The sequence below is a fragment of the Anabrus simplex genome, chromosome 2 (assembly GCF_040414725.1).
Source record: "Anabrus simplex isolate iqAnaSimp1 chromosome 2, ASM4041472v1, whole genome shotgun sequence".
Classification (NCBI taxonomy): Eukaryota; Metazoa; Arthropoda; class Insecta; order Orthoptera; family Tettigoniidae; genus Anabrus; species Anabrus simplex.
In genome coordinates this window covers 700,545,304-700,571,296 of record NC_090266.1, presented here as the reverse complement: position 1 = coordinate 700,571,296, position 25,993 = coordinate 700,545,304, and the positions used below count along the sequence as shown (strand labels likewise).

The window sequence follows — 25,993 nt, the reverse complement described above, 5'->3', positions numbered from 1 at the left end:
GTAATATTTTATAGATGGCAGGATGGTGTCCAAAAACTAATAACAACTGGAAGATTAATCAGGACGGTACTTTTTCAGGTATGTTATCATTAAAACATATTCTCGGCTTTGCTGATGACTTAAGACGTATTATAACCGACCCAAAACAAGAGCTAGTTTTGATTCGTGATGGAAGTGATTACCTTTCTCTTAAGGCAGCAGAATCATCACTAGACTCGAAAATTACTCTTCAACGTATATTGTGGAGGATTCCACTTATAACATTATCTGACCAAGGGAAACTTCGATTGCTCAAGTTTGTAGAAAATGATACGACATTACGTATACCTTTTTCGAAGTTGGGAGCTGCATCGGTATCCTGTGTTACCGCCTACAGACAGGCATAGCTGGACTTCTTAAAACTTCACGTTTTACTGAATAGCCTTTGTATATTATTTTGGATTTCGAACTTATCGTAAATTCAGCCACGAAAAAGATAGCTCTGAATTTGATCAATGCAAATTAAGAATTATTAGACTATATCTCAACGGAATTGCTTATCTCTATAAAACATGGACATTTATTTTTAGAAAAATAAATTTAGGTTGTTCTAGGACATGTTTTGTAAATTATCATCGTATTACCAGAAAGAATATCGTTCGCTGTTTTCTTCTCATGAATTTAAAAATGAAGCAACGATTGTATTTATAAGCTGCTCTTATCATGAAGAATCTATAAAATAATTTCCTGTCGATATTCGTTTAGAATTTGAAACATCTGAAAATATTCTTGTCTTAATATTCACATGGCTGATGTCACTTAACATCCAGTATCCAATATCGTTACAAGACTATAAATAAGGATAGGCCTATATCATTATCATCAGTGTGTGCTTCTACACTGAACACGATGGAGCAAAAAGAAGAAAATGACTGCAAGGTTACAGACAATCGTCTTGATAACGAACAAAACTGTTAATACGCAACCTGTTTGCCTAGAAGCAAAACTAATAAGCTGCATCTTACATACCTCTCTCAATTAAGTGAGGCTATTAAGATGTTCTATAAATACAGAACATTATATCAGATGGCGAAACATATGTTTCAGTTTACCAGGAGGCTTTTTATCTACGTACGCTGCGCCTTTCGTAGATGCTTTTTGTGACATGCTACCCCTCCACAATAAGATGTGAATCATGTAGCTTCATGCAGACTCCGTCGACGATATGACAAGTACCGAAGTGAAAATCGTATCGATTGGGATGGACCTAATCCGAAGACTGTAAACTGTAGACAGTGTATGCGTGAAGTTTCGCCCTTCTTTACAGTAGCTGATGATGATTCTAAAAGGAATTAAACAAATGGATATCATCAAGGTAAGAACAGCAACAACTTCTTTGCAAAGCATAACATGCATAGTATATTTTGAAAACTTAATTTCGTAAAGAATAATTTAAAAAATGTATATATTGCAGGGGTTTCACAATTTTTCAAGCATGCTACCTCTTCACAGTAAGATGTTAAGGTTTATAGCAACCTCTTCGACAGCATTACAAGGATTGTAGTAAAACCGGTAATAGTTTATATAATTTTGTAATTAATTTCACAATAAGTATTTCATTAAATTCAAAATGTTGTACTTATTTCATTCCCTTCTCCTCCTCTCACCTATCACAAGATTTCCTAGTCGTCGGCACTTTATTTTTAAGAAAATTTTGGCTGAACAACTTCTAGTCCTCTCTTCATCACCTATCCATTGTTCGCCTCCACTCCCCTATCACAAGGTTTCCTAGGTGCTTTATTGTTAAGAAAATGTAGGCTGAAGAACTTTTAGTCCTCTCTTCATCACCTATTCGTTGTTCGCCTCCTCTCACCTATCACAAAGTTTCCTAGGCGCTTTATTGTTAAGAAAATGTAGGCTAAAGAACTTCTAGTCCTCGGTTCATCACCTACTGTATCTGTTGTTCGCCTCTAGGGCTCAAGTGGATATGAAGCAGTAATTAGTTACATCATGCACCCTGTATAAGATTTGAATCCCGAACTCAAAAAGCGAATATCTTATTTCTTGAAACACGATAGAAAAACCTGCACAAGGTAGTCTAGAGAGCCAACAGAAGGAGAGCCTGTTAGTGAACAAAAATCTAAGATTGATTGTTCCAAACACTAAAATACAGACTGTTATGCATCAGCTCAAACGCTAGTGTATTTAACGCAACAGTCGGTCGGGTCCGAGACCTTGAAGTGCCTCCTATAGAGTCGCTATCTTGTCTAGTTAAGACTGTTAGGTTATCTTCACACTTGGATATCAAGTATGAGGTCTGTAAGGTTAACGCCTTTGTACAGTTAAGCCTGAGAAAGGGATAGAACGCAGGGCCTGCAAGGCTACACCTGCACACGTTAGGTTATAACGTCATGCATCCTTAGCCAGCAGCCCGCATTTCAAGTCGCCCGGTCTGTGATGTCACAGCTTCGTCACTCCAAGGGGAGATGGCAAAGAGCCTGTGTGAGGTTAGGTTACCTTTCGCGGGCAAGGTTAGGTTCACACACGTATTAACCACACCTATAAGTCACCTCACTAGTTCGGCTCATCCAACGGGAGCCCGTAAATTGCCTGACTGAGGTTAGGTTAACATGTCATCATGGCGTCATGACCTCAACTACAAGTCACCTAACTGACTGGACGCCTCCAAGAGGAGCCGGTAAAATGCCTGTGTAAAGTTTGATTAACGTCCATGCGCAAGGTTAGGTTAATACGTCATATTGACGTCTTTACTTCATTTGCAGGTTACCTAACCAATTTGGCTCGACCGATTCGGGTCCGTGACCTGTCTGATCCAGCTCCTCCAAGGGGGAGTCCGATTAGGCTTTTCCTAAGCAGCCCGTGAGGTTAGCATTGCCCTCATACGTAAGGGTATGACGTCATAACCTCACCTACGGTCAAAACTACCCACGCTGGCCAGCGAGGTTAGCCTTGCCCTCGTACTTAAGGGTATGACGTCATAACCTCTCATAAGGGTCAAAAACACCCAGGTCATTCCCGACCGATTGATTTCCTCTAATGCAGCCTGTGAGGTTAGGATTGCTCTCGTACGTTATGTTATGACGATATTCCACGCCTTAACCTCGCCTAGCGCTCATCGAATCTGGCCAAGAGACCTCATAGGCATACCACTACGTCAATGACCTAGTATCCAAATAGTCCACCTACTCGAAAAAAGCGTGTGGAAAATGCTGACGCAGCGCCCATTATTTTGGAACATACTTTGGCCTTCTACTAAAGACATTTCGTCAGTATGTGCCACACCATTTGATGACTGAGATAAAAATCTATGGAAAATTCCCGGATAATCCGTCAATGGTCTACGGAGACGACTCCACTCACGATGTCGACCTGTGCGGTGCAAATCCGCAGTCTCATTCCGATCCACACGAAGCCCATCGTGCAACCTTTCTATACGGTAATGCATTCTCGCCGCAGGCTTCACGTAATCCTCGATAATATTCTGATGCATTTTTCCCACGGGGAACCACGATTTTACTCCACGAACACTGATCATATTTTGAAAAACTGCTTTGGAGCGGTGAAATCAACACTCTTCACTTCGCCACACAGCAACAACACTTCCAACTGGATGCCCGTCAAATACGCATTACACAGCGCCACCTGACCTCTCCCATATCCTACTTTCGCATGCCCGATCTCCCGCGAGTGTCTGGACTACGTTGCCACAACTATATTTACAGCCCTCGTATGCTGAGTACATTCAACACAGCTGTATGCCACTAAATACAGGTCAATTTTAGCAAGGACTTTTTTGCCGGAACACGTTGTGAATGTTAAACCTTTCACTTTGTTATTATGACGTTTAATTGTTACTTTCATTGACCTGCCTCAGTCTTATTCTTGGCTTTGACAGTATGAAAGTGACCGAGGTATGAGTGATGCTAGTAATACCGTTCCTTATGTAACCAGTCCCTGCTATGAATGGTGCGGAAATATTGCTCATGGGGTCGGTTGACGCATGTATTTCGGTGGGCTCGGCAGACTGATATGTATTAGCAAAGTCTGGCTCGGTGAGAAAAGCAACGGGAAACTACCTCATTCCTCATTTCCCTAGTACGCCTTTTCAGTGGTGCCTAGGCCATCTATGACAGCTGATGACGGAGCTGTTTAGGACCCAACCAGCCTTAAGGCTGAGGACAAAACATACAATCTTCTTAGATGGATGTTCACCGACAGCTTTCCCTGCACTATTACCCTTCAGTATTTCTATAGATTAAAGCAGTCGACCGAGCGGGTGGTTACGGGATTTGGGTCATGTAGCTGTGAACTTGCGTTCGGGAAAAAGTGGGTTCGAAACCCACTGTTTGCAGCCCTGAAGATGGTTTTGCGTGGTTTCTCATTTTCATATCAGGCAAATGCGGGGGCTGTACCTCAATTAAGGCTATGGACGCTTCCTTTCCACTCCTAGCCCTTTCCTATCCTATCGTCGCCATAAGACCTATCTGTGTCGGAGCGACGTAAAACACACTGTAAGGTAGTCGAACGTAGATACATGTGAGGAAACGAGAACGTGTCTAGACCTCACATGGCTCCCATAAAACGAGGGTACGTGTGATATACCTCAAACACCATCTGTCGGCATATGAACGAGTAACTTACAGTTGATTTACGACGGAGCCCTTTTAGTATGATATGCACATATTGAGTAGCCTCCGTGGCTCAGACGTCAGCGCGTCGGACTCTCACCGCTGGATCCCGTGGTTCAAATCGCGGTCACTCCATGTGAGATTTGTGCTGGATAAAGCGGAGGCGGGACAGGGTTTTCTCCGGGTACTCCGGTTTTCCCTGTCATCTTTCATTCCAGCAACACTGTCCATTATCATTTCATAGCATGTATCAGTCATTAATAAAATCACTTTGGGAGTGGTGACCCCATCATACTATTAGCCTATATATATGATTCTTTCATTACATCCCTGACCCGGTTATAGACCGGAAAACAGATTGCAGGTTTTCATTTTCATGCACATATGGATGTATCACCAATAGGCCCAATAAAATCAAATCTGAAAAACTGGCACTTAGACCCTTTAGAATTGTTACTCTAGGTCTACAATTGGGACATAGCAGCTCAAAATATTTAGTGAATATGAAATATTGTGAGAATTTTTGTGGCCTTTGTGTATTTTTAATTAATGGGAACTAGGATTGGGATTGAAGCGACTACGATTTGTACGTGTGCTACCTTCTCAACATCACTTGTAGTTGAGTGAAAAAAAATCAACTTTTAGGATAACTGGAAGTGTGATATTAGATCACTTCCCTTATCAGTTTGGCCACCTTAGACTGGGTGTACTCCGTTCTATTTCTTAAACTAATTTTGCATTCGCAGGAATTTGAGCGAGAAAATGAATCCATGAATCCGGGTTAGCTGGACCCGAAATTACCACACTACCCAAGCACTGGGCGTCATTTCCTGGAACAACTGTCTCTAGCAACATGGAGAGCGTCCATTTTCAAGAATGATATTTCTAACAATCTAATACATATCTCAATTTTCTTTCAGAAATTCAATTTTTGCTGTGTGAAGAAATGTACTGAAGGCTATTTTAAAGGTAAGGAATTTTATTTTTTCCTTCCAAATAATCAACTATTATTCCTTTCTTTGCTATTTCATTTTTGTTTAGTTACTAATGCTCATAAATAACCAAGCAAACGTGACAGTCGTCTGATTTTCAAAGAATTTGTTATTTGGTCGGTAGATGCAGAGTGGGTTTCGTCCCTTAAGAGGCCACGGCTTGCCCGTTGTCCAACAGCTCTGTACTCTGACCGGCCAACCGAGCAGAGGAAAGTTGGCCACGGCTCTACCGTGGCTCTACGCCTCTGCATTCGGGAGACGGGCCTGGGGCACAGAGCCGGACTTCACGCCTGGCCCCACCCGTCGGCTGTCCTGAGAATGGTTTTCCGTGGTTTTCCATTCTCCTGCACTAAGGCGAATGCTGGGACAGTTCGTAGTATAGGCCAAGGCCGCCCACCCCCTCACCTTCTCCGCACATCTCCTTCACCGTAACAAATCTCCCGGCCTGAGAGACGGCGTCACCGTCTAAGAGGCCCGCCTCCCCCTTCAGGGGAGGAATAAAAACCTTTAGTAGTAGTAGTAGTAGTAGTAGTAGTAGTAGTAGAATTTGTTATTTATACAGTACTGAAGAAATGATGAAGATTCCACTGCCTTACCTTTATATAAAATAAATTAAATATTAGTGTGGTAATCCCTTGTCCCGCGATGTAGGGGTAGGGTGCCTCCCTGTTACCCGGAGGCCCCGTGTTCGATTCCCGGCCAGGTCAAGGATTTTTACCTGCATCTGAGGGCTGGTTCGAGGTCCATTCTGTCTACGTGATTATAATTGAGGAGCTATCTGACGGTGAGATAGCGGCCCCGGTCTAGAAAGCAAAGAATATCGGCCGAGAGGATCCTTCGTGCTGATCACACGACACCTCGTAATCTGCAGGCCTTCGGCTGAGCAACGGTCGCTTGGTATGCCATGGCCCTTCGGAGCGGTTGCCCTATGAGGTTTGGCGTTTGGTTATGGTAATCCATTGCATTCTTATTGGTTCAGATACAGAAACTCTGGGCCATTCAGACAGCGCATGGTCACATGACGTAAAGTGGATGATAAATCGGTTAAATACATCGCGGTGTTGTATCAGTCTGTCAGTGTTTGTTTTCTAGTGGACTGTTAGAGCCATTGAATGTGCTGCATGAGGCCAGAAGAAGCGTATAATCGACTTAGTCGGTGCTACATAGTCCAGGTGAAGATGTGCTCGGTTCAGCTAGAAGGACGCGGGATCGATTCCCCGTCAGGAAGTCTAAATATTTAGAAATAAGTTTTCTAATTCTGGAGAGGTAAATGGCCCTAAGGTTCACTCAGCTTGCATAAAAATCAGTACCAGGTTGAGGACGAGGTGCCCAGGCATAGGGATAACCACTATATCCCACTTAATGCAGAGGTTAAAGTTACCTTCCACTCCTCCAAGGGCCTTCATGGCCTAAAAGGATATAGCTTTGCATTTTTCAACTGTCGACTTAGTGATTTTGAAAGAGGTTGTATCGTGGGCATTCGAGTGTGTAATGTGTCATTCCGACCGGTCATTGGGCTACTTTGTGCCGATGATATGAATATTGGAAGCTTTAAATTACCACACCTCCAAGGGCCTTCGTGGCCTGTACGAAGGTGGCTTTGCTTTCACTTACTATCTGATGTAACCTTGACATTTCTCTCTGAGCCGTACCCTTTCCTTTAATCCTCCTCCATACTGTACCCGTTCAAAACCTGAGTCCCAACCAGCATTTATCTCAGGGAGTGTTACGGTCCGAATCCATCGCAACTAATACTCAATAAAAAAATATTTTGAGATATAAGATCTCAAACTAAATGTAAGGGCGCCATCCAATCAGTACTACAGGGTTGAACGGGACACTCTAATCTTTATCTTTAAGACTCATCATAAAACACACAAATTATATATATTCAGATCAAAGGGAAATCATGAAGGCTCCGTCCTAGGAATGGGGACGGATATTTAAACGGTCACCAAGGGTTTACTATTCTACAAGAACAAGAACCTGGAACTGTTTCCTTGCAAATGCTAAGGGAGCATTTTATTTAAGTAAACAAATTAAACTTTACACACAATCAAAATCTGTTGACCCTTGATTTGCCGGTAATTTGGCAAATTATTCCTGAAAAATGATTACATAATATTTATCACTTTTGACCACCCTTCCATTTGGGTGGTGGAACCGTTGATATCTGAAGGTATCAGATTTACCTTCGTTAACACCATGACCATATTTGATCATGGACCAAATACCTGTTAGCTAAGTAGGCGCGATCACATGGACCATGTTATCGCCTCCACTTTGATTGAGATGAGACCAACTCGGGAAACTACAAACTCTCCCCGGGTTCCTAACCAAGATATGCTATCGTTAGTTGAAGGAATACGACAAAGGGACTCTAACCTAATGGTCCAGATGTAGGGATTTGCCTTCATTTTACACATATTAACTTAACTTATTATTTACAACCAATTGACATCATTACGTTAATTCGCCAGCTGACTTCCCTAGTATCATCCATCATCATCATCCGAAATAATAAGAAAAATAAAAAAAATATTTTATTAAATATTATTATTATTATTATTATTATTATTATTATTATTATTATTATTATTATTATTATTATTATTATTATTATCATTATGTTTCGTGTAGATCACGATTATCGTAACCCGTAATCATCCTCGGACTAATATTTCAACTTTTCGCAATTTTTTTTATTTTCATCTGAAATAAATAAAAGTACCTTCTTTGATTATTCTTCTTCTCCTTCTTCAAATATTCTCATTATTATTATTATTATTATTATTATTATTATTATTATTATTATTATTATTATTATTAGTTAAAATCTCAAATTTTTCATTTCAACTCCCAACATCATTATTATGTCCAAAATATAAAAAAAGTAAATTCTTCTTCTAAAAAAAGTATTTTTTTAATATTTATTATTATTATTATTAATTTTTTAAAAAATTTATTTCGCCTGTTACACGGTAGTCCACTCTTAATATGTTTAACGTATAACCCCTTTTACAATTCCGATTTATTTTGGCACTAATCAATCCAGCTATGATTTACTTGGAATATTATTATTATTATTACTTCTTTCGAGAATCTTTAATTTTATTCCCCATCTTTATAATTTGGTCACATACGTTCTCTCCCAAACAGAAATCACCAAGATCCGAATTCACATCGGTCGGGACATAATAGTTTTCGAACCCGCAACCTTATCTTCGTACTGCCGTTAATTCATGGAGACCATATGCTCCTAAGACAATTCTCAAATCCCATAACACCTCGCAGTTGGGCAAATACCTCCAATCTCTGCAAGTGTTAAATTATTCCTTCCTTTTCCATTTTGAAGTCCATTTATCCATTGGAACTCTTCAAAACATTTTCACAAATTAACCCTCGGTGTGTGGACTCTATTCTGCCACTCAATACACCGGTATATAAATACAACCTCTATGTGGTCCTTAAGATCCATCTATTTCTTCATCAACATCAGTACAATTCACTTTCATTTCGGGCCGGATTTCTGTCCCACAAAACTCCAAATCTCAACTTTTGGCTCAAATCCCTCTGGATCTCAAACATAGCGTGACCATATTATAAAAGTGCCTATCTCGTTTCTACCATATTTATTTATGATTATTATGGAGTCCAAAAACGTTAAATCAAAAATTGGTGTTAAAACCGGATTCACTGCACAAATTATAATTATTCACGGCACATGTGATCTCCACATTTAAATTACTTAATTTGCAATCATACTATCCAACTAAGCCCGTGCCTTTATTCTCAAAGATTATTATTAAACACGCCTTTACACATTACCAAATTTTAATGTATTACTTCGACACTTGTACATATTATTATTATTTTGTCCACTGGCGAACTTCGCGATATTTACAAACAAATCAATGGACTTCATTCCGTCCCACAACAATTTAAATCACTTGGCAATCCTACCTCTGGATTATCTTAACAACATGCCTTAATATCTATAAAAATTCCGATAACGGAAAAACACTTTGGAAGCACTCCTAAATGAATATTTACATTATCTTTACGCGAAACGTGCTCCATATCATATCAAACAACTCAAGCACTTGAATGAACAACTCAACCCTACTATACTCTATTTAATAATCAAAATTATGATGAGTGCTCGATCTAATCTACATATTAATTTGTCCCTTTGTCTATCTATCTTTGAATTTATACGAGCCGTAGACGGCTCGTTTCACAATCAAGTTACCATGATAAAATATGATTTCCTCCCCCTAACGATAGCACTCTATAAATATGTTAAAAGGTACTCAACTCTGCCATTGTAGTCTGCTAAAACCGGACGAGAAGCCATAGCCCCTCCGGTTTTTAGCAATGCATTCCACTGGTATTCATGCCAGCTTGAAGAATTAATCCTTGACCCTTTTCAACTTTACACATTTTGAATAAAAACAAATAAATTAGCTGTTGCACTTTGGAATAATTTCCACCCTAAATTCTATTCACAAATTTTACACTCTCGGCCTTGTATCTAGCCCACTTAATGTAAATATACATTCTTCATTCCTTTCCCGGACACTAGGAACATGGGATACCTCGGGATTCCCTTTTCAACGGCCCGTGCGCGCACTTGAATTTCCCGTCTCACGTTCGTGTAGCTGACCAGGTATCAGTTTAGAATGGACTGTTTACTAGGTGACATAAACACTCGTGACCGTTCTCATGTAACGCACTTCCTAATCTGTTGGTAGAATCTCACACTCCGTAAGTTATGCTTTACTGAGTCCTGTCTATTTGAAACACTTCATACTAGTAGACTGCTCAAGACTGTAATATGAGCTACATCACGTCATGAATCACTGTACTATGTAACAATATAATACTTCGAATCCTACTCCACGAGTAAGTACACACTCGCACCCCTGGCGTAGTCACGGCTCGAACACAATATCAGAAGTACTTTCGAGTCCTAGTATACGACCTCATATTTATACTTGTATCTCCTCTCTTCCGAGTTCAACGGAGGTCATCTTGGAACGCACAGTCCCGATATCTTCATACGACAGTTTGCGGTTTGGCCCGTGGCTTAAATATATGATCCAATGATGTAATTATGTTCTCAAATACTCTATACCAATTCTCAACTATTATCGTTCGCTGGTAATGGATATATTCGCGAATTTAGCTGCCGTATCCCGGCTCGGGATTTCGCGCTCTATTGTGGCGTCCTTTGCCTTCAGCCAATCAACGAATAGCGTCCATGAATTCTCAGAATTTCACCATGCAATCTCCCGCAATTATTAACTTTATATGAGTTTTATGGTATAGTAAGGCTCCTAAATTCCACTTTATTCTGAATCGATATTTCACTTCTTTCTATCAGTTTAATCCACGGAGTTAGCCTCGCTAGTGCTTCTTACAATACGAAGTTGTCGCCTTGCTTTGGTCAAGTGAATTTTTCCATTGGTCCACCTTAACCACGTGACCGGGAAGGCTCATATTTTTTTCTTCCAGTGCCAACCCCGTGTTCCACTCCCGCTAGTTACATGGAGATACCTCGCCATCATTTCTCAGAAATTTGCACCCGGCTCCCTGCGCTGTTGCTACTACCAAGACTGCCCGGGGCTAGGAAAACTTTGGCAACAAGTTACCCTCTCTCTTTCCTGGTTGTCACATTTTCTGAGAAACCTAATTCTGTCCCTCATTGTGTTTGTTAATCTCACTGGAGACAACATTCTGTGGTATGGTGAAACCTGCCATCTCGGCCTGGCCTGTTCTTACTGTACTTGACAGCAAGATACTATTTATTCTGAAAATGAAATATATACTCCTCAATAATTCATCATAATTACAATTGCATGACGCTTATCACACCCCCACCGGGGTGCAATACTGCACCACGGAGTTAAATATATTGTTCTGGGTCTTAAAGCTGACATTTGGGAATTTTGCCGATTTGTAGATCGTCCTCACCATTTTTTCTTCCTTCCAGAATATATCTCTGAGTCCTTTACTGCTCAACGACCCTATTATACTTTTCCTGATCTAAACATGGAAGCTGTACTCCTAATCTCCTCGAGAAATAAACCCTTTTATTTTGACAGTCTTTTTTTGGTGGGGGGTGGAGTCAGATGACGCCTTTTCCCCCCAAAGTCGGCGGCACTGAACGACATGTATTCTACGCATAAGGTAATTATTGGGGGGGGGGGGGAGGGCGACATGATTAACATGAAGAAGGGTGTGTGTAATGATGAACAACGACTAGCCTAATGCAAACATTCCTAGATATTAACAATATTCACAATCGAACAGTAAAACAGAACAATAATAGAAATTCTTTCTCAATAAATTTTCTGAACGAATCTTATGTACGGTGTTATAAAAAATGACCACATGTAAATAGAAAAGCAGAACTTGCTTCACAAATATATTGTCTGAATAAATGTCCTATGACTGTATATTGTTCATTTTATGAGATGACATGTGAAAAGCTCTACCACCAGATGTAACAGTCTCCATTAATGAGGAAGGAATGTCTGCTTTCTAATCTCAATTCTTGATATAAAATCATCTGCCACCTTCTCCAGATCTAACGCCTTAGCATCCTCCTTGTGGGTATGCCGAACTCCACGTTTCATTGTAAACGGACTTTACATCTAGGTGGAGAATTTCTTTGGGTGGGGGCAAAATGACACTTTGCCCCCTACGATTTTTTTTGGGGGGGGGGCAGAAAACGACCCCAAAAGTCGGCGCCACTGAACGACATGTATAAGGTAATCATTCTGAGTGAGGAATCGAATGGCCGAGAAAGAATGATCATATAATATAGGATGTATACAAAATGTCCTTTCAAAGTTGGGGGGATGTGTTAGCCATGGCCAGGTTTTCTTGTTACTAGCGATAAACGCGAAATGTAACGGAAAGATGCAGCAAGACACATTTACACGATTTATTATAAACGTTATTAATTCATGGCTCTAATTTTATCGTGAATTCTCGCAAACATTGACCGTTTCTGCGGAAATGTTCATTTTTACGATAAAAACGAAAAATTGCGTTTTTAAAATGTATATACGTCGCGCATTCCTATCTACGAAATGTCACTGTAAAATTTGTCACAAATGGAACATAATAATTGCTCTTACACAGTTGAAGTCTAAAATCTGCGGTAAATTAAGAAATATTTTAGTTTTGGTGAATATTATGTATACCTACTTTACTACTTTACAAGTACTTTTGGTGCTACGCTCACAGTAACATACTATGTCTTTTGTTTGTCTTACACTTTCAACAATTTCGCGTGTGATGTCTGTGTTCACTGAAGCGTTTTATTGCTTCAGGTGTCAATTACATCATTTCCTGAATTGTATCGCGATCTGCTAGATTTAATAGACGTCAAAAAGCTATGGCCAATGTACATAAGAAGAATTCTGTGGACTTGCGATTTATTGGTCCAGGGATCATGCTATTTTTGTCCGAACAAAAAAAATATTTATTGGTCCAGGGATTATGCTATTTTTCTTACCGTGAATGCTATTGACCTCCATTTTGCTGTTTCAACTGGCCGCTCTAGTCATATGGACAAAGATAATAAGAGTCCACAGACATAGCACTCCCATTTCTCGGTGCTAGCCCTGGACCTTAAGAAATTAACAAAAACGGCACCAGCAGCGAAATACGGCATAAAGGAGTCCTGTATACAAGCCTAAAGTATGTATTCATATTTCTCTAATAACGACGGTATTTCTTAATTTACCCGCAGATTTTTCACTTCATTTAAATAAAAGCAATTATTATGTTCCATTTGTGACAAATTTTACAGTGACATTTCATAGATAGGAATGCGCGATGTAACCCTGTTCAGAATTACCTACTGGCGAAATCTTCCGGCGATGTTATGCAACAGTAACTTCTCGGACCTGTGGCCAGCAGTAACAGGGGAAGTGGCGGACTCTTGTGGTCAACTGTAGTACTGTATGTGGTTTGAGGGCACATACCTTACCGTGCTCCTCGCTCATGGAGTTATCTGTGCATAAAGCATGACGTCATCTGCATGCGCATGCGTATAGTCTTCAGGCTCGTGGCACAACCTCCAGAGTGCTTCCTGCATTGTCAGTCGTAACGAATAACTGTCAAGTGTAACGGAGCTTCGATATAAGTCGAATGCTTGTAATCGATTGATGAAATCAGATCGATTTTTTAAATCATCCATGAATGCGTGAATATGCATTAGAATTGGATGTTCATGTGCTCCTGTGCTCCTGAGAGCCCACCGCCACTGATAACAGAAATTTACAAAAAAAAAGCTAATGGAGGTGTATTTCTACATTTCTTAGAAGGTGAGAACTACTTCAGGTAGGCCTACTTGGTCGAAATATTAGATCAGTTTGCTCCCGTCTTTCTGAGTGAGATGGGAAGAAATCGTGAAGTTAGTGTTACCTTTCGGGCAAATGAATTCAAGAACCAATGTTTCGTGGCAAGTGGTACTCATATATTATTGTGTAAACGTGGTAATACTAAGAGTTGAGTGGAAAAGGCGCGATTCATCTGAAAAACATATTCAAAGTAAAGGGCGTTTAAACCGTGTTCATCTAACGAGTCCATAGGATTCTGCTCCAAAAAGACAGTGCAATACTGAAGAAAGTCTTCAGGCACAGGAAAAGTGAAAGAAGAAAAATACGAGTTCGTTATGGGCACAACGAAAATGCTATTTAACAGTGTCGCACCGACACAGATATGTCTTATGGCGACGTTGGGTTAGGAAAGGCCTAGGAATGGGAAGGAAGCGGCTGTGGCCTTAATTAAGGTACAGCCCCAGCATTTTCCTGGTGTGAAAATGGGAAACCACGGAAATCCATCTTCAGGGCTGCCGACAATGGGGTTCCGAACTCACTATCTCCCGGATGCAAGATCACAGCTAAGTGCCCCTAACCACACGGCCAACTCGCCGGGTAAACATTAATTATTTAATGATCAATTATTCAATTTGTACAGACTGTACCGCTTACATGTTGAAATGTGTTAAAACTCTTGAAGTACTAATAAGAGATCATTTGATCGGTTTCACATGATGGTGTCATAAATTTAATCTCTTAGGAGAAATACGACAGGGAAATCTGAAAGATCTTAATTATGTTATTTCAGGTCTAAGCATTGTTTTTAGAAATGCAAGGAAAATCAAATCAAAGTATAAAAGATTTGTTACGGAAATCTATCATGACCTCACACCAAGATTGTTTACAATTCCTGTTATGACAAGATAGCCAAGTTTGTTTAATTCCGTGGAATATCTGTGTGAATATTTTGAAGCAATTGTAGAATTTTTCATCCAGTACAATCCACTAACACCTCATGAAACCTTAGTTGAGGAATATTTTGTACAATTCTGAAAATGAAGGCTTCCTTCGTTGCTTTGAATTGGAAGGGGATAACAAAACCTATACTGAATTTCAGACCACGAGGAAGCTGTAGTACATTTATTAATTTCACTAAATGAATTTCTAAAAAACAAATGTGAACTAACACAGTGTGGCCAATTTGATTATAAAATTAATAAATTAATTGAAGATGTTGATTTTAAGAATAGAGCTGCAGTCCAGAATTCATTACAAGTATGTGCTGAATTAACACTTAAAATACTAGAAGCCATGCTATTGAATGATGAACGTAATATTTAAATATTTAAAGTAGTAGATTACATTTTTGAACTAACAGCATTGTTTTCCTAGGTCGAGGTGAGTTATTTTGATGGACTTAAAGCAATACTCAGTAAATTACCGGAGTTTGCAATTGTTGATGAGCAATGTGATTCGTTTTTAGGGTATGTAGAGCTATGTAGGTTAGCTATGAGTGTATTCGCTGATAATGATAAAACTTCGCTCAATGTATTTGACATACTGGAAACATTAAAATCAAAAAGTGATGCGTTTAAAGAGTTTTGTTGATAAGTGTATGCAGTTAAGTGTTTCAAATGCAGACAGTGAACGGTTTTCTTTTCAAAGTGCAATCTTGTAGTGTCAGATATTACAAGAAGTATGGAGGAGCAAACTGTAGCATGCTGATGTTCGATGAATGAACATTAATGGGAGACGGATTGTTTTGTGTACGACATTGTTTTACGCTCCACATTTTTAATATACAAATATAACCGAGTAATGTTGATTTTTCAGAAGGTACAATTTATTTACTATTTGTAACCGTTATCTTGCCATAAATGTTGCAAATGTCGTGTCTTGTAAACATCATTAATTGATTTAATAAAATAGTGATAAATGTATGGCATTAAAAATTATCACAGAATTTTCACGAAATATCAACACGATATTTTATATATTTTCCAAGAAATTTCTGAAAAATTAACACACACAAAAAAGAGGCCCTGTGCGTTACTACTGTACTAATATTAGGACAAAATTTGTAGCATATTAAATATACAAAAATATATACCAATTTATGAAATGTATTTAAGACGACGGTTGTCCATTCCCTTGGCTGAATGGAGAGCGTCGCAGCCTTCGGTTCAGAGGGTCCAGAGTTCGATTTCTGGCTGGGTCAGGGTTCATAGTCGCGTCTGGTTAATTCTATTGGCTTAGAGACTGGGTGTTTGTGTTTGTCTCAGTACATATCTACACATACTTAACACAATACCAGCTACCACAGAAACGTGCAATAGCGAATACATCCTTCCACATAGGGTTGGTATCAGCAAGGGCACCCAGCTGTAAAATAGGCTCAAGTCAACATGTGATTCACAGTTCGCATCCATTACCCCATCAGGGTGTCCGACTCGTTGGCTGAATGGTCAGCATACTGGCCTTCGGTTCAGAGGGTCCCGGGTTCGTTTCCCGGCCGGGTAGGGGATTTTAACCTTCATTGGTTAATTCTAATGGCTCGGGGGCCGGGTGTTTGTGCTGCCCCCAACATCCCTCCAACTCACACACCATAAAAACACTATCCTCCACCAAAATAACACGCAGTTTCTTACACATAGCAGATGCCGCCCATCCTGATCGGAGGGTCTGCCTTACAAGGGCTGCACCCGGCTAGAAATAGTCACACAAAATTAAAATTAAAACCCCATCAGGGTCTGGGAAAAGCAGTGGAAGAAGAAGAAGAAGAAGAAGAACGTTGTGTATCAGGCTTTGATGGAAGTGAAAATACTGGGATTAATAAACTGATTCTCTTGATAGTTCGTGGACTGTAGCACTTCTCTATTTATTTTTATTTTTAAAAGTTTGAACGTCGTTCACAAATTATTTGGCTTCGATCGTAGCTTGCATCGAGAAAATGACTGGCAATCTAGCTTATAGTTTTACGTGACTGCTTAAGTTGTACACTTATGTTCATAAAAACAGAACACCTTGAAAGACTAGAGATAGGGAATTCGTATTCACAGGACATGTGCATCAGTGTGTTCTGCAGAAACGATTAGCATTTCAGTCACCTAGGTTCAGCATGTGTCCTGTTGCCTAGTAGGCACTGGGTCCTCCATGGGCACTGATAACTTGTTCCATGCGTGATGACATCGACGCATATAAGGCGCGAGTGACGTCCTGGGGTATAGCCATCTATGCTGCATTCACCTGGTTCTACAGTTCATCTTTGGTGGTTGGTATTGTGTCACAGCGCCGCACCCACCATTTCACCATATCCCACATATTTTCGATTGACGACAAGTCCGGTGATCGGGCGGGCCAGGGCAACAGTCTGACGTCCCATGACAACAAGAAGGCACGTGTTCGTGCAGCAACATGTGGTCGCCCATTGTCCTGCTGAAATATGGCGTCTGGGTTGTCGTGCAGAATGGGTATGGCTACGGGTCGCAGGATGGCATTCACGTAGGTCAAACTGGTTACAGTGCTCTGGACACGCACCAACGGTGATTTTTTGTTGTATCCAATAACAGCCCACACCATAATGCCTTGAGTTGGCGCTGTATGTCTTGTGCGAATGCAATCAATGTGATGCCTCTCCCCCTGTCTGCGGGGAACCAAAATGCGGCCATCATTTTCATACAAACAGAACCTGGGTTCGTCTGAAAACACTATCTGCTACCATTCCTATCCCCAGTGACGTCGTTCCATACACCATTGCAGTCTAGCATGTTTATGCACATTAGTCAAAGGTAGGCGGAGAAGTAGACGACGTACCGGTAACCCAGACCGTAATAAACGGTGACGGACCGTCACTCCTTATAGTGTACGATGTGTTACAATCTTCCACTGTTCCACTTTCCCAGAGCCGAGGAGGACGCAGATCTGTCCTGCAATGCCGTTCGGATGAGGTGTCGATCTTCTCGGGAGGTGGTCTGGGTGGTGCGACCAGACCCATCTCGTCGTGTTCTACGGCCTTCTGTGAACCATTCTGTACACACCCGTTGCACTGCTGACACAGTTCGTCCCACACGAGCAGCAATTTCCCGGATGGATGCATCAAGTTCTCTCTTGCCTATAATGCGCCCTCTTTCAAACTCACTCATTGGACGGTACGGTTCTCGCATGCGTGTGCGAGGCATCTTGCACGTCTGCTCAAGTCATTCTGATCCATTACGTTTGGTTTATAGTGACAACGAGAGCCGCAGGCACATGTTACCAGTCGGCGCTGGTGCGCCGAGATATCGATGTGGACCTTGAACCTAAGGGCCGACATATTTCAAATGCTAATCATTTCTTCAGAACATACTAGTGCACACGTCCTGTGAATATGAAATTCCTATCTCTAGTATTTCAAGGTGTTCTGGTTTTTATGAACATGAGTGTATTTACAGCCATGGATCTCACGTTTTACGTGGAATTCGATCCACAGTTAGGGATAGATTTTAAAGGTTACAAAATCATAGTTACATCAATATCAAGTTGAAAGGGAATACGAGAGGGTTCCTCGCTATTTATTCAGTAAATTCGGTTGAGTTCTTTAGACTTGTTTGAAATGTACATTTAAAGTTTGAACTTTACATATGAGAAAATAAAAGTTACATTACAAAAGATTTGAAACATTCCCCTCGAGCTAGCTTTCAATGACTACCACATTGTTAATCAGAATCTGCCTTTACTTGAGTTGATGGACTTTCCGAAGATGGACGAGGCAGCCCCATCACTGTTACGAATGCACTGTAGACTGGAGCGATCACAAGGACAACATGGCCCAAGATGTGCCAGCTTTTATAGCGGAGAGGAAGGTTCTGGGTCCGAACCCTGGCACAACCCCAATTTTCATTGGACACTCAAATAAATATCTAAAACCGTGATTCGTTGCTTAAATAAATATACAAATGTTTTCATTGGCCAACATCTTAAGTTGGCGGGAAGAGATAGAAGGGTTGATAACTTTTGAACATTAAAAGTAATCGATAAACAATTCGGTTTAGAAAACTTCACATACAAAATTGCTCTGAAAATTAATAGTTCATCTTCACCCCAGAGGGCAGCACATATGTTGTTAGAAGCGACATCCGTTGAGAAATATTCAAACTATTTCCAAAATGAGTTTCAGATTTCCTGATCTAGATGGCCTTCTACAAGGCCCTAGTTTTAAATGCACGGGACGGGTGTACCTCCGGTACAGTATTCATTATTGCTTATTTCTGTGGTGGTTGGTTGCGTAGTGTTTTATGTATGTAAAGAGCAGTTTGCTGGATCGATCGATCAATCAATCAATCAATCAATCAATCAATCAATCAATCAATCAATCAATCAATCAATCAATCAATCAATCAATCAATCAATCAATCAATCAATCAATCAATCAATCAATCAAAACTTATCTGCATTTAGGGCTGCCGCCCAGGTGGTAGATTCTCTAAGAATTATTTACTTAATTTTGTTTTAAAATGTTTTCAAGGAAGTTGGAAATCTATCGAATATCTCCCTAGAAAAAATATTCCAACTTCTAATTCCTCTTCCTATAAATGAGTATTTGTCCTAACTTGTCCTCTTGAATTCCAAATTTGTCTTCGTATTATGATCCTTCCTACTTCCATTCAAGCTTATGCGTCTGTTAATATCAATCCACGCCGTCTCTCCAGTGACAGCTCGAAACATACATCTTAGTCAAGCACCTCTTCTCCTTACTCATAAGTCTTACCAGCCCAAAGTTTACAACATCTTTTTGTAACACTACTCTTTTGTCGGAAATCACTCGTAACAAATTATGCTGCTTTCCTTTGGATCTTTTCCTGTTTTCGAATCAAGTAATCCTGGAGAGGGTCCCATACACTGAAACCATACTCTAACTGGGGTCTTACCAGTGACTTATACGCCCTCTCCTTTCCAACTTTACTACTACCACCACAATACTCTCGTAACCATATGAGGAGAACTGTAACTTTTTTTACAACCTCGGTGATACGATCTCTCTTTATGTGACAAAGACGAACACCCAGTTCCCGGGTCAGAGGAATCAACCAGAAGCGATTGAAATCCCCACCGGGGTGGGAATCGTACCCAGGACCCTCTGAACCGAAGGCCTCGACGCTGAGCAGTTTTAATATTGGTGAGATAGGACATGCAACTACCCTGAAAGCCCAAACTATATCCAATGGGATACAGCCCTGGTGGACTTTGACTTACCAAGCGACCGCTGTTCAGCCGGAGGGTCTACAGAATATGAGGTGACGCATGGTCAGCGCGACGAACCCTCTCGGCCGCTATTCTTGGATTTCTAGCAAGGGTCCAGTATCTCATCGCCAGTTAGTTCTTCTGTTGTTCTCACGTGGGATGAGTGGACATTAAACCAGCCCTCGGATCCAGGTAAATGTCGCTGACCTGCCCGGGAATCAAACCCGGATCCTGCAGGCGCGCTATCTCTAGACTGTGGGGTCGGCTTAACTTCCCTTAACGATGCATTCATTCAGATAATTTTTCGGTGTTGGTTGGAGAGAAACGGGCTAGAATAGGGAATGTAGCGAGCCTTGGCGCTAATTTAGTTACATTCCGGGTACTGGCCTGGTGTGAAAATGGGAAGCCACCGAACGCTGTTTGCAGACGGTGGGGTTCTAACCCGTCATCTTCCCAATGAAAGCTTAAAGCTGCACGAGAGGACAGAGTAGCATACTCGCTCAGTCACCACGTCTAATGCCCTGATACGTTCAAACACATTGCGGTCATTTGTAGGACTGCTACTGTATGAAGTCACGAACTAATAACGGCACGACAACAAATACACGTACGATAAACTAACTTGGGACTGGCAGTAAATCGTCTCGTTTGCAGTATCCTTGCTCTCGTTGGTATAGACTTCCTAATAATAACTCCTCCGCTCAGTGACTATGTTGTCCACTATGAACTCTTGCTTCTACTACTAACAACAAGCAAACACTCCCTTACAGTCATTTGACCATCTTACATCGGGAACAGCTTCGCTAATCACAACCATCTTCCGTCTTCCACAGCTCTCCTTGCGATGAGCAGTTATAATCTATACATATAAAAGAACATGTCCTGACTGACTGACTGACTCATCACCGCCGAGCCAAAACTACTGGACGTAAAGAAATGAAATTTTGAGGATACATATATATTACAATGTAGGTGCTCGCTAAGGGAGAATTTTTTGGATGTTCCTTCGCTAAGGGGGTGAAAAGGGGGGTGAATTCTTAAAATGAGTGTATCTATATCTCAAAACTTTAAAAGTTTTCAGATGTAAAAATTTGTATTTAGAATCTCCTTTAAAAATAAAGAAACACGAATTTTTGTTTTCGGAAAATCCCACTAAGAGAGGTGAAAAAGGGGTTGAATGCCTTTAATTAGGACATTTATATCTCAGAAAATGAAGATATTACAGACATGCAAATTCGTATTTGGAATCTCTCTTAAAAAGAAACAAGCTCGTATTTTTTGTTTTTGGAAAATCCAATTAATGGGGGTTAAACAGGAGTGACAAATGGAGTGAATTTTTAGAAACACTATATCCACAGTACGGTATATCTCAGAAACGTAAAATGTTACAGATGTAAAAATTAGTACTGCATTTGGAATCTCCTGTAAAAGTAAAGAAACACAGGTGATTTGTTTTCGGAAATTCCATTTAAGCGGAACTAAAATGGGGGGTGAAATTTTAAAATGAGCATGTCTACAGTATATCTCAAAAACTTAACATGTTACAGAAGTGAAAAATGGTATTTTTAATCTCTATTAAAAATTAAAAAACACTTATTTTTAGTTTTTGGAAAAACCACTTGGGTTGGGGGGGTAAAAATTACTGAAAATGGGGTTGAATTCTTTTATATTTGGATACTGATATCTCAAAAACTGAAGATGTTAGATGTGAAAGTTGGTATTTGGAATCTTCTTTAAAAATAAAGAAATACGTATTTTTTGTTTTCGGAAATCCACTTAAAGGGGGAAGAGAAAATAGAAAAATTAGTTGAATTATTTGTATGAAGGTACTATTATCTCAAAAACGAATGATGTTGCAGACCTGAAAATTGTTTTTTGGAAACTGCTTTAAAAGCAAAAAAACCACGTATTCCTTCGATTTCGGAAAACCAATGAAGGGGGGGGGGGTGGCAGGTTGGTGAAAGAATTGAAAAATTAATTAAATGAATTTATGAGGATACATTCATCTAATAATAACTAAAGTTGTTACAGACGTGAAAATTGGCATTTAGGTCTCCTTTAAAAACAAAGAAAAAAGCATTTTTGGGGTGAAAATCATCTTGGGGGCAGGGGTGAAAAGGAGTTCAATTCCTTTTATGAGGACACATATCTCAAAAACTGAAGATGTTCCAGTCGTGGTAATTGGTATTTAGGAGATCCCTTACTAATAAAGAAACAAGTATTTTCCCCCGGAAAATTTACTTAACGGAGGGTAGTGTGAAAGGAAGTGAAAAAAGTGAATTCATTTTGTGGGGACACTTATATCTCGAAACTGAATGTAACAGACGTGAACATTGGTATTTGGAATATTCTTTAAACATAAAGAAACACACTTTCATTTTTAGATGGGGGGTGGGGGGTAAATCAACTTAACGGCGGTGGGGTGAAAAAGGAGTTGAGACCAATTGATTTTACTGTTCATAATGTACTTGATTCTGATCATAAACCGATCATTTTTAATCTTTCCTGGGTTCGGTTTCAAGAGTCATCTTTTCCATCGGAGAACTTAGAGTTAGAATACAGTAGATTCTCCTGGCATATAAATAAAAATTTATACACATTTGAAATAAACTATAGGAATGATATTGACTGTGCAAATGTTCACCTCTATAATAAGGTCAATAATGCACGGAAGTATGTCCTTCGTATCGCCAGAAATCCTGCGCACTTGCCTAAGCGCGAGAATGGTGCTGGTCACATTGTCAGCAATGACAATGGCAGCAGATGTAATTTACCGCCAAGTAGCGGTCTTGCATCTTGCAGAGGGGTCCAGAACAATAATAATAATAATAATAATAATAATAATAATAATAATAATAATAATAATAATAATAATAATAATAATAATAATAATAATAATAATGTTCTGGACCGTCGTCAAAATGTGCGGACCGAGCTGGAAACGGGTCCTGGCCGGGTAATGACCACGAATGCAGTCCGGCCGCGGGTTTAGTACCGCCAAGACACCCAAGACGACACCACGCCGGATCTCCTCAAGGATTTGATCCATATTTAAAATGCTTATAGGAAAATATGGCAAAGATTTAGGGACCCAACTGACCGGGCGGAGTACCTGGACCTAGCCCGGGAAGTACGAAATCGATTGCTGCAAACAAAGATTGAGAAATGGGAGGAACTTTGCCATAATCACTCAGAAAACGAGTCAGATCGCGAATTTCGGTGGATTATATAAAAAAGTTAAGCATTCAATTATAAACTTCAATATAATACCGTAGCGGAGCACGGGTATCTTGCTACTTTTATTATAATACTATGAAGGACAGCTGCCAATAAAATCTTTGTTATTGCTCTGAAGACGATCCTGGCCGCAGGTTCGAAACTCGTCAGCAATTGATAAGCATTACACTACCTAATATCCTTAAAATTAAGTATTATAATGGCATTTAGTGGTCGTGAACATCTACGCCTTAGGTTATGATTTTGTATAGACGGAATCCATCTCTGGTGAGACATAGTGTTTAGTATGTCTTCTGGTAGGCCTATGGGCTAGAGCAAGTTTATGACTTTCGTTGACCTGTCTGAATCTCATACTTGGCTTTGACAGTATGAAAAATTTTATTTTTACGTGTTGCTTGACGTCACACCGACACATATACGTCTTATGGCGACGATGGGATAGGAAAGTGCTAGGAATGGAAAAGAAGCAGCCGTGGCCTTAGTTAAGGAACAGCCTCAGCATTTGCCTGGTGTGAAAATGGGAAACCACGGAGAAACATCTTCAGGGCTGCCGACAGTAGGGTTCGAACCCAACTATCTCCCGAATGCAAGCTCACAGCTGCGCGCCCTAACCGTATGGCCAACTCGCTCGGTCAGTATGAAAGTGATTGAGGTATAAACCATGCTAGTAACTCCATTTCTTATACACGCAATTCCTGTTAAGGATGATGTGAAGATGTCACTCCATGAGGTCAGTTTGTGTGTGCCTTTCCGTGGGCATGGCAGACTGATATGAAATAGTAGCTTCTGGCTCAGTGAGGAAGGTAACAGGAAATCACCGCACTCCTCATTTTCTTAGTATGCCTTTTCAGTTACACCTAGGCTGTCTGTGGCAGTTGATGTTGGAGCTATTGGGGATCCAACCAGCCTTTGGGTTGAGGACTCAACATATAATACATAGCAGACGTGACTAGACTTATTTGGCAACCTGCTTCCTCATTTTGGATAGTTCCTTTGTTTGTGGTTCTGACTTTTAAGCAAATCTTTATTTACTTCATGAACTAATTCAGTGAATCAGAGGACTCATGACGGGTTCGATTCCAAGTAGAGTTTTTTTTCTAGGGGTTTTACGTCGCGCCGACACAGATAGGTCTTATGGCGACGATGGGATAGGAAAGGCCTAGGAGTTGGAAGGAAGCGGCCGTGGCCTGAATTAAGGTACAGCCCCAGCATTTGCCTGGTGTGAAAATGGGAAACCACGGAAAACCATCTTCAGGGCTGCCGATAGCGGGATTCGAACCTACTATCTCCCGGATGCAAAGTAGAGTTTTTAAGGTTGGACAATAATCTTGCTATTCTGTGTCATATCATAACAGTTTACAAAAATTAGATGTTGGCTTTTCAGGCGTTTGCTCTATTAACCAACGTTTCGTCTTAGGTCTGACACTAGACTCGTCAGAGTGGGATGTGTCAGACCATACCCACTGACGCTGGGTGTATGCAGGTGAACTTATCTGAAGCCTATTTAAGAGGCACAGTCTGATAACTGCATACGGGAGATAAAACTCCACAAAGGAATGAATGCCCGCCTAGCAATTCCAAATGGAAATTCTAAGTTTCCATGGAGGGAAGTAGATATTTTTCCACCAATAGAGCATATCAAAAATCTGATCAAAAATTAATCAAATCATTTTTGATCAGATTTTTGATATGCTCTATTGGTGGAAAAATATCTAATTCCCTCCATGGGAACTAGAATTTCCATTTTAACAGTTTACAAGTTAAATACCGTACATCTGGTGATGTGCACGGTAGAGTGCTTGAATCCGGTGTGACTTAATCTCTAGCTTTTCATTAAAGTTGTTGTGGCTCTGATTCTATGTAAAACTATAGGTCCCGTCAGCAAAATTTACTACAAATTGCTGTTACAGTATACAGTACGATACTGATTGAAAGATTTCTGTACGTGGCATTCTTTAAGTTAACTACAGCACCGATCACGCACATCTTACGTAACCAACACGTGACGCAAAACTACCACACTCCAGACTTGCAGCCAGTGATACCAACTCATGAACACAAAAAGTAGCTACAATGAATTGAAAATATACCTAAAACGGCTAAAATTAGACTAAAATAGCTTATTGAAAGGCTAGATGAACTCACATAATTATTGAAAAATGTAGTCTCCTCACCCTGCTCTTCGTCTGCAACTGCACCGGTAGAGGTAGCAAAAGATACACCAGCAAAATTAGAAGCCCCTGCGGAAGAGTGTGCTGCTGCGGTGCCAATTATTTTAAGCACACTTGTGGGAAGTTTATGTGAATGTTAGCAGCTATTGGTCCTTCTGAGGCCAAAACGTATAACCAGAATGACATCCAATGTTTGTATCATCATTCTGTTTCTTGATTTTCATTTTACAATATAAACTTGACTGAAGACACGTTCTACATCAGCATTTGAATATGGTAGTCTTAAATGCCAAGGGTACAAGTTCTTGAGAGGGATTTTCTGCACTAGCATTCCTGTATTTATCTCTCTCATCCCATAACTCTATTCTATTAGAAATGTTTTCCCATTTGGTGTAGCCGGGCTGAGT

General features: G+C 40.3%; 1 protein-coding gene across 2 annotated transcripts in view; it reads left to right on the top strand.

Moving 5' to 3' along the window:
• The window catches only part of LOC136863044 (rho GTPase-activating protein 45), a 363,658-nt gene that overhangs the window by 39,832 nt on the left and 297,833 nt on the right, over positions 1-25,993 (top strand). For both annotated transcript variants that reach the window (XM_067139366.2, XM_067139364.2), the window contains exon 2: positions 5,549-5,597. The gene's annotated coding sequence lies outside the window, so the exon portion shown is untranslated. The remainder of the gene's footprint in view (positions 1-5,548; positions 5,598-25,993) is intronic.